General features: G+C 44.0%; 1 non-coding gene and 1 pseudogene across 1 annotated transcript; one reads left to right on the forward strand and one right to left on the reverse strand.

Moving 5' to 3' along the window:
- The first annotated feature begins 294 nt into the window (after positions 1-294).
- On the forward strand, positions 295-4,985 carry LOC113831728 (annotated as a pseudogene).
- A 4,845-nt stretch (positions 4,986-9,830) lies between these two features.
- Trnae-cuc lies at positions 9,831-9,902 on the reverse strand. Its single transcript has one exon. It is a non-coding gene; the product is annotated as a tRNA-Glu (tRNA).
- Positions 9,903-10,369: the final 467 nt, after the last annotated feature.

Here is a 10,369-nt window from a genome sequence, read left to right on the forward strand (position 1 = left end):
CACATCCTGAATCCTATGTGCTGGACCTCCTGATGTTTATTATTATTAGACTTGCTACCCTGCCCCAGGGCCAGAAAGGCAGGGTGTCAAGAGGGTATAAGACCCGGCTGCATGAGCTCCCTCAGTAGTCCTGAAGGGATAGACTAGCTCTGTAAGAAGGTCCCAGGAGTCTGTGCCACAGGTCTGGGCCTACCTAAAGCCTGTGATGACATTTCCCCTGTCTTCAGAAAATGGATTGTTTATCCTGTGTTCCTATTACTACAAGGATGCCAAGAATTCGTAATTAGTGTTTCCATGGAGGAGACACTACATGAGGTTAGCATTGTAAACTCCCAAGCAGATTCAGATGATGCACCAAGGTGAGCACAAAGGCTGAGAGCAGGGATGCTCAAAGTGTGGCTCCCTGGCCTCAGCACTTATATCACCTGGAAACTCTGAGACCCACAAATCCTAAGCCCTGCTACCAATCTCTGCCTCACAGGATCTGGACACACGCACACACACACACACACTATAAGGGAGCCCCTGAAAGACAGTACAGAACACACTCAGACACTGCAACACATAGGAGATTTATTACCTCAGGAGGATAAGAATGAGATTGGGGAAAGACTGCATCTTCGTCACACAAGAATAGATATCAAACAGGTTTTCTTTTTTAAAGAGTAGAGGGTGAAAAGTCTGTGCTAAGGTAAGTTGATGAAATCTAATTCAACAGGTTAGTTAGTGTAACCAACTACTGAATTTTGATTGCTGGACTGTGGTGCATAGTCTCAGTAATGGGTCTGTGGCCAAACAAGAGAATGGTCCTTGGAAACTAAATTTAGGAATGCAGTCTATTAGTATATCAGGGGAGAGGGAAGTGAAAAGAGCAAAACCTGCTGCTGCCATATTTGCAGTATTGGGGCCTGTTAGAGAGACCTTCATACACACACACAAAACCCATACAGAATTATTATGTCAAAGAAATGCAGGTTGGTGGCCTTGTCTCAGAGTGCCAGGAACAAGATCAGAGAGGACCTGGGATGAACTCCAGGCCTTCCAGTCACACACCCAGATGGACCAAGTAGGGCAAGCCCTTCAACCTGCTCCCAGAACAACCAGCAAAAAATCACCTAGTCAAATACAAAGACTCACCATAAACCCATAGCACCCAGCATCTCCCACAAGCCAACACCTATCAAGCCTTCTTGAAATGCATGTTGTAAGCTCACACACTACTGCCCCTAACAGTCGAATGTGACTCAGGCCACAGGCTCTGCTTTTCTTTTGGAGAAAGCAGAACAGCCTGCGTCTCCATCTCATTCCTGCCCAGGCCTCAGTTCTGCCTCAGATATACTCAGGAAAATTTGTTTGGGCAGGAGGACATCCTGGAGGTGGAGCCTGCAATGACCTGAGGAGTGCTGGGCTTGACATAGGAGGGTTAAGACAGTCACAGAGAACGGGGCATGATGAATGCCTGCTGTTCAAATCATTGCTGGTATAATGGGTCAGTTCATTCCTCTCCTTGTTATCATCTGTAGATGAAGGGTCAATTTTCCTACCTTGTTCAGCTGATGCTCCTGCTCAGTGAGGAAGGAGGGCATCTATGGTTCCTTCCCAGTAGTTCCTGTAGGTATATAAAGACATGTGAATTTTTACAGCTGAATGGCATAGGGCTAAGAAAAATCATGTGGATTCTCAAGAAGCAGCCTGGGAAAGAGGAAATGCTTGGGAGCCAGGGAAGCCCTCAAAGATCAGAGCAGCTATTCTTAATTTGGAGTCCATAAACCATGTCTCTGTCTCCAATCACTATGATCAGACATGTGCCTCAGCCTGTATTCTAGCCCCACTGGCCCTGGAAGGTGTAATGAGGAGGGATGTCCTTCTGTATGCTGTGAGTGTATGTTTCTCTTACTGGTTGATGAATAAATGCTGATTGGCCAGAAGCCAGGCAGGAAGTATAGGCAGGGCCACCAGATTAGGAGAATTCTGGGAAGAGGAAGACAGAGAGAGAGAGAGAGAGAGAGAGAGAGAGAGAGAGAGAGAGAGCCAACAAAGGCAGGCCATGTAGCTACTTAAACAAGGACAGTTATACATTAACAAGGCATCCTAAAAGATCTAACAAAGAAAATTTACACACTACACCATTTATCTTTTTTTGTGTGTGTGGGGGGGTTCAAGACAGGGTTTCTCTGTGACTTTGGAAGCTGTCCTGGAACTTTCTCTGTAGACCAAGCTGGTCTCAAACTCACAGAGATCTGCCTGCCTCTGCCTCCCGAGTGCTGGGATTAAAGGTGTGTGCCACCACTGCCCAGCAATTTATTTGTTTTCAATATATACCATAAGTCCAAACATCTGTCACCACCACTACCCCATTGGTTGCTCACTGGTATATATTCAGATACAGATTCATACACTCTAGTCCAGCTGTCCTGTCTGAAGCCGTCAACTGTTTCCTAGCAAGAATCCTTCCTGTTTCTTCAGATTTGTTTTCTTTAAGGAAGCAGGGGATTGTTTTTAAATATATACATTGCCATCTGCTTAGTCTCCCTTCTGTCTTTAAAACAAACTCTGAAGGGCTCTTCTCTTTCTCTACCATTCCCAATATGGGAACCACCACAAAAGTTACCAGTGAAACATAAATTTGATAATTTTACTTATGTCAAAATCTATTAAAGCTATAGTTTTAACCTCAGAACTACTAGTATTGTGGGCTACTAGGATAAGAAAACCTAGAAATTCTAGTGCCGACTATGAAACAAATACCCACAACAATTTTTCCTTTAGTAACGACTCACTGTTTCTGGCACACAGGATGACTCTGAGGATGAATGTGTTGAATTTCTGTATCTTGAGAGTGGCAAAAAATAAGCCAAACCTACACAAGGCATTAAGCAGACAGCAAACAACACTGTCAAGCACAAATTGGAGTAGAGTGTCATTATATTGGGTGAAAATGAACTTCTTTTCCCAGAGAGTAGGCCTTTGAAAGATCAGAACCAACTATCTGAAGACTCAGAGATAGATCTCTTATCAAATCTGGGAGAACCAGATACTTCAGTAGATGACCAGGTAATTGAAGAACACTGGCTTGACCATCCAACACTCCAGGCTCTGAATCCACAGCCTCAGGAGACAACAAATCAGGGTGTGCCCTAAGAGCAGCTTTCTGAAGCAAAGTGGACTCCATGTTCTTACTTTCCCTGAGCCTGCTTTCCCAAGGCCAGAACCCCAGGAGGAGGGGATTCCAGGCCCTGATTCTCCTCAGCCAGCAGATCCTCTGGAGAACTTGAAGATCAGCAGTTTGTAATTGATGAAGACCCTGGGCCAGCTTTCCCCCTGGCAGCATCTCAGGAGGACAAATTGGAAAAACGTGGGGACAAGAAGCTGCTGAAGTAGATGAAGAACTCATTACACAGTGAAAAAACAGAAGCAAGATTTCCAGATGTAGCAAATGGATATGTTAAGGAGATAATTCATTTGAAGAATTCCAGAGATTTGAATGTACTTTGTAAGTTTCTTCTGGTAAACCCAGATTATCCAAAGAGAGAAGACCATATTATTATCCAGCTCAACAGCAGCCTGCTGGCCATCTAGGATGATGTGAAGTTGCCTAAAGTAGACATTTTTGACTATTCCAAACTAACATCACTTGAACAGCTATGCTTCATCCAAGCTGCTGACCTCTTGATGACTGAATTCAAGAAGCTCAGCAGCAGAGACATCAAGTGGGCCCTACATGAGTTCAAAGGGCACTATGCAATCACCCGAAAGGCCCTTTCTGATGCTATTGAGAAATGGTAGACGCGATCACCTAAAGCCAGTAGAAAACAGAAAAAGAGGAAAGAAATGAACCAGTATCCTTTCATATATTTCAAATATGATCGGGGCAACATAAAATTAGAAAGGAGAATGTTCTTTTTGGCAAACAAGCATTGATTCTGTAGATCCTATGTCCAGAAAGACTTCCTTCCAGCTTTGCAGCACGAGCAGGAATTCTATGAGCAGAAAATCAAAGACATGGCCTAGCATGAAGACCCTTTGCTTGCCCTGGAGATGAATGCAGAACGGTATCAAAAGGATGGACAACTGATTGAGTGTGGACGCAGCAAAGAATGTCACCCTACAGATATGCCCAAGAGGCAGTGTTCGGGTCAGGGAAGTCAGAACTCAGCTGCATGGAGAGCCTCACCTGTGAGGAGCTGGCTGAAAAAGATGACGTCAAGTACAGGACATCTATCGAAAAAAAAAAAAAAACGACTGCTCCTCCCATGAGAAAATGCCACCAGTGTGGGGCCCTCCTCATCAAATCTGAAGGCTGCAACCGCATGTCTTGCCGCTGTGGTCCCCAGATGTGCTATGTCTGTCGTGTTTCTATCAACGGCTATGACCAGCACCCTCGCTTTCCAGGAGCCTCTTGCCAGGAATGTTCCAGGTAGAGCAACCCCACTGAGGATGATGAAACGCTGATTGAGGAAATCCAAAAGGAGGCTGAAGAGGAACAGAGAAGGAAGAATGGAGAAAACAACTTCAAATCTTAGGCCCTCCACTGGAGAAGCCAGCCGAGAAAGAACAGCACGTGGGCGACCTGCCATGGCCTGTCCCACAGAACCTGCACCCACAGATGCCATCCATTGATTGCCATTGTGCACCCACCATTCCCCCTGCTACCTGTGTGGCCTGTGTTCAACAAGTTCTCCATCAGCATAGGTCCTGTGACAGCACCCTACATACCTCCTCTGCCCACACTGCCTGTGAAGTAGGACTTTGGCCACGTGCACGTGGCCCTGGAGCAAAACCTGCCCGTGCACTTTGGCCCCAACCAGAGCACTGCTTCTGACACCCAAAGCCCTTGTCCAGCCACACTGAGTCTGCAGGAGGACCCAGTCTCACTTTATATGGGTGGAGTCTTCATTTCACTCTTGAAGTTGGCCCGTGCCCTCCTACTCTTTCCTTTGCAAGGTCCACTGACACTTCACACACTGATACCCTTTGTGTGCTGACTGACTGTCACTGGGCCAGTGTTAGGGCTGCTCCCTGGTTGTGGCATTTTCACAGCCGGTACAATGGTCCAGACCATGAAGTGCAGGCTCTTTAGTCCTTTGCCACCTTCCCTCCCCAGTAGACCATTGACAGCCCAAGGGAAGTGGCCTAGTATCCCCAGGCCAGGCCTCTCTCCCATTGTGGGCCAAGGCCTACTCAGGTTCAAGGGCCTCTGAGACTCATCTGTGTCACAATTTCAGTCCTGTTTATAATGCAGTTGCTCCTGTTTGCATAGTTTGACCTGAAGTTATTTTGGAGCTAAGCAAGTTTTGAAAAGTCAGGCTGCAAGTTTTTCCCCAGGGCTGGCACCTGCTGAGAGCCAATCTTCCTAACACTTGATTCAGACCAAATGGCCCTTTTGCAAAGTGTCACTTATTCTTGGGCTACTCCTTTTCTGGGGGAGACCTCACCTGTCACCATCCTGTGATGAACTACATCTCTAAGGTGTTTTGGGTTTCCCTGGGTGTGCAGATGGCCTCGTGTGGCTGCTACAGGTTTCATAGCATCCCTCCTGCCTGCTTAGCTGTTCCCTCATTAGTTAGCAATGGAGGCCCAGCTCCAGGATGAGAACAGCTGCCTTCCCTAATGTCAGAATGCTGCCGCCATGCTCTTTCTGCCTGTGTCCTCTCCTGTTCCCACCTGATCTCTCTATCCCTCTAGTCTGTATCTGGAGAAGGAATGGCCCTAAATGGGTTTCTCAGATGCCAAGTCTGTTTAAAGTACTGTGTAAAAGGTCTGTATCATATGGAACTTGTATTTCATATAAATAAATGTTGGTGAATGCTAAATAAAAGATTATTTTATCTAATACTTCTGAAAAGTTCTGGTCATGTATCCCTGGTTGACCTCAAGTCTCTCTGTAATCCAGACTGTCCTTGAATTTATAGTTTTCTTAATACAATATCCAAGTAGCTAGGATTGCTGGTCTGTGCTGCTGTTCTGACACTTATGTGCCCTTTGATAAAAAAAGAGTGTATGACTATTCTCCTTTGACATCTGGAGTCTCATGGAGCAATTTCATCTGTTATTACTGAATTTTTTTTCCTTTTAAGATAGGGTATCCTGTAGGCTAGGCAGGATTTGGAGCTACTAAATATTTAGTGTAGGCTGGCTTTCCCCTTCTGATCATTCTTCCTCCACATCCAAGACCAAACAGGTCTGTTGACCCATTATGGTGTGTAGAAGCAATAGGTGGTCCTAACTTCTATACCATTTAATGGATTGACATTTAATTATGAGGCTACAACACTGGACAACATTTCAAGATCCAATTCCCCCTAAAGTTTAGCACTAAGGGGGCTAGGCCTATAGTCTGAGTTTCAATTTTACACACAATCTTGTCACTTCATATTCATTTGGAAACAGTGATCAAACATTGTTGGGTCCCTGTTAGCCATACCTTTAATGCTGGCACTCAGGAGAGTATGGCATGGTATCTCTTTGAGATTGAGGACTGCCTGGTCAACATAATGAATTCCAGTTTAGCATAGGTTAATGAAGATATTCTGCATCAACAACAAACCAAAGAAAATAGTTATGATAGAATCAGTAAGGACTCTCAGGGGTGTGACTGAACTCTGAGTGGCCACAAAGGCTGGGTGTATGTAATGGAATTGAAGATCACTTGGTAGGGAAGAGCCAAAGAGTATAGAGATTTGGGGCTTTCAGAAGATATTTAAGCACTGGCCCCTGGTGTTGTGTTCAAACACAGAGGGATCTGAGCAAGGTGAAACAACCTACTGATTTCCTGGTGAGTTGAGGCCTCAAGGAAGTGTGTGTATGATAGGTAGGTTGTGGGGGTTTTCTTGATGTGGGCAAGAGGGAGCTAAGAGGAATAGGCTTGGTAACACTGGAGATATATGCATATTTGGAGTTTGAAATTTACCCTTTTCCCAGTGTGATAGGTAGAAAGTCCTTCAAAAATTCAGGAGGTGTTTGCAGTTCTACCTTGTAGATGTGAACACTGAGAATCAGTTGAGGACAAAGTGAGGGCAATCACAAAAACAGTGCTGATGAGACCCCAGGGTACTGTCCCACATACTATGGTTTTGTGCAGTATTCTCCACCACAGAACAGACCTGAGCAGGATGTCAGGGGAGGTAGGGGGAGGGCAAGGCTCCAATTTAGAAAATATTTTCTGTCTGGCCCCAGACCCCACATGTTTCTGTAATTTGCTTTTCAGCCAATAACCACAGGTGCATCCTGTTTTCTAGTCCTGGCTTACAGGCCTGGTCTTGCCCCACTACACCTGGGAGAACAGGAGCTCCTCTTCCAGGAGCTGTTACACCTGGGTTTCTCCACTGGGCTGTAAGTGTATATAAGGCTGCTCTCTCCCCATAAAAGTGGCTGAGCTCTGAAGAAGAGGAGTAAAGACGGAATGACATACATAGAACGATCGGCTGGACGTCTCTGCTTTTAGCTAAATCTCCAGGCTTTTGCCCAATACCTGGATTTAGTCGTGGTGCACATGCCACAAGTGGAGGTTCCACCAAGAACAGGAAAGAAAGGGGACCCTGAGAAATTGCCCTTCAAAAGGCTGCTGCTAGCAAGTAAGGTTTATGAGTGTGGATTGGTGACTTCACCTCCTGAGAGAATGAGATTGGAAATAGAGAAGCACTGTTTCCAAAAGAAAACTGCAGTTAGTGGAATTGTTATGAAAAGTAGAAATAATAGAAAAATAGAAAATTAAACTTAAAAAATACACAGAAAATCCGGATACTGTATGCTATTGTGTTGTCTTTAAACTATTGAATTGCTAAGGACAGAGCAAAAGCTAACAGATATTTGATTATAAATTCTGCTGAATTAATTGAACTTAACATATTTTAAAAATGCTTTGACTTCTAAATTTAAATATAAGGACAGGTTAATTGGGAAAAGACACTTTGCTTGTATTTCCACAGAAAATGAATAGCTGTGGGTTCCTTCCAGAGTTACATGGTTGGATGAAGCAAGACCCCCTGAAGCAATGTCCAGGTGATCCAGCATTGAAGACACCTGGGATGATGCAGTCATAGACCACTAAGGTCAGGATTTCTGGGTTTTCTTAGGATTGCTTTGGCATTTCAGCGCCCCCAATCAGCAGGAAGCAGTTTGGAGAGAGCGACGCCCATATTCCCGAATATTGTTTATGAATGTGTTTTCATTTAAACGGGGTTGGTTATAAATGATAATGACTAGGAATATTAGCCAGATGACAAAAAGATGTGAGTTAACCTTGAGAGTAAGTTGTATATAGTTAGAGAGATGAGACGGAGCATAGTTAGAGGATTGTATATTTACTTAGGTACATTTCATAGCCAGAAGAGCTATTAAGCAAATGTAAGTACCGAAAATGTTAGAGTTTAAAAGTTTGAAAGGATCCTTTCCTCTCGCAGAAGCCACCACCTAAGCTGTATCAGCGCTGCCTTGTGGCTTGGAGAAACAAAAGTGAGACCTTGAATATGTGCAGGACAGCAGGAAATATCTGTCCCTGAACTGGTTAGCAATGTAATAGAGACCAGAGACCTACTGAGGAGCAGCTAGATGAACGAGAATACACAGGGCAGAGTAATTGGGATGAGTGTGAAGAGATTGTTGCTAATTATCGGGAATGAGAGTCTTCACCTCCTTCATTTTAAACTGTGAATATAGAGAGGCAAAAACCCATGGTAAACTGCAGCAGGAGTCTAAAATGCTTGAAAGATTAGTGGAATCACTCACAGGACATAAGGAATTTGCAGGTTTCCTCATCAGAAAAATGTTCCTTTGTCTGTGAAAGCAACAAGCATGGGTCAGGCTAAGGTACAGGCACCCTTGGATTCATGGTGGGCAACCACATTATCCAAAAAAAACTAGAGACACAGGTCCTGAAACTTTGTGAAACAGATAGCTCATAAGAATGCTACTCCAGCATGCCAGGCTCCCTCACAGGAAGAAGGCTGACATAGACGAGTTCGTTAACATTTGTTTAGACATCAGACCAGCTTACACTCGGGGATTAGTGATGGTGGCTTCCTTGCAGGAACTTCAGTTCAAAATATGTTGTTCCTACAGAAAAAGCAAGGAATAAGGAAGAAAGGCACAGAGCCTTCTAGAGGTTGGTTTGAACGTGGTCAGGAAGGGCACAGAGTCCCAACAGAAGAGGAAATAGAGAATCAGGCTTATGCTCGAGATTCAGGACAAAGTGGGCCACAGATCAATTACTAAGGGTCAGCCCAAGCCCAGAGGACAGAAGGCAAGCTATAGACCAATGTCAAAACCTAAGGAATTTGCCGCCTCAAGAGCTGCTACTGTAGCTGATACCCAGCCAAATATTTATAAAATAATATTAATACAGCTGCCCTTGTTAGACCCCACCACCTGGAAAGGTGGCAGCTAAGCTACAAATGGGTCCTTGTAATCTAATGAGAGCTTCACAGGTGGGAGTACAAAAGACTGCTCAGCAACTTTAAATAATTTTCAAAAATGGTTTGGGACTTAATGTTGCATTCTAAAGAAGTTAAGGCTTAACAGAAATTAGAAAGGATAGTTGACAGTTTTTTTTAAAGATTTTATTTTTATTATGTATACAACATTGGGCTTCCATGTATATTTGCACACCAGATCTCATAACAGATGGTTGTGAGCCACCATGTGGTTGCTGGGAATTGAACTCGGGACCTCTGGAAGAGCAGCCACTGCTCTTAACCTCTGAGCCGTCTCTCCAGCCCCCCCCCCTTTTTTTATTAAATCCGGTGTTAAAACTTTATGGCATGACTCAGTTTCTATTTTCATATTTCAAGTGACTATTTTGCACTTTTTTGGAAAAATTGAAAAAAACTACACTTCCTGACCGGGAATCGAACCCGGGCTGCGGGGGTGAGAGTGCCGAATCCTAACCACTAGACCACCAGGGACGCCAGTTGACAGTTTGAGTGTTTTTAGAAGTTGTTAAAAAATATTATGGTTATGTGCCTACTTTTGGAGCATCTAGAATTGACTTAAAACTTTTAAATAAAATTCTATGGTGATTCCAATCCACCCAGACAAAAAAAAAAAAAAAGGTAGACGAGCTCTTCTACTGTTAGAGAATGTAATCCAAAGTCAATAGATGTTATGTTGACTGTTATAAAACCATGAAAAGCTTATGCTGTCTTCCCAGCAAAAATGTTAAATCCTTGCTTCAAAGCGGTATCCTCTATGGTGTAAAAACGCTGTATGGTGTCTAGATATTTTGACAAAGAAGCAAATATAATTGCCTCTTAGACCAAGCAACACGTCAGTTGGTTATTTCTGAACAGTGATTCCTGGGCAATTGCCTTTGCTCAGTTTTCAGGGAGAATTGAGAATCTCTTTCCAGATCATAGACTGTTGCCATTTACTT

The sequence above is a fragment of the Cricetulus griseus genome, unplaced genomic scaffold (assembly GCF_003668045.3).
Source record: "Cricetulus griseus strain 17A/GY unplaced genomic scaffold, alternate assembly CriGri-PICRH-1.0 unplaced_scaffold_324, whole genome shotgun sequence".
Classification (NCBI taxonomy): Eukaryota; Metazoa; Chordata; class Mammalia; order Rodentia; family Cricetidae; genus Cricetulus; species Cricetulus griseus.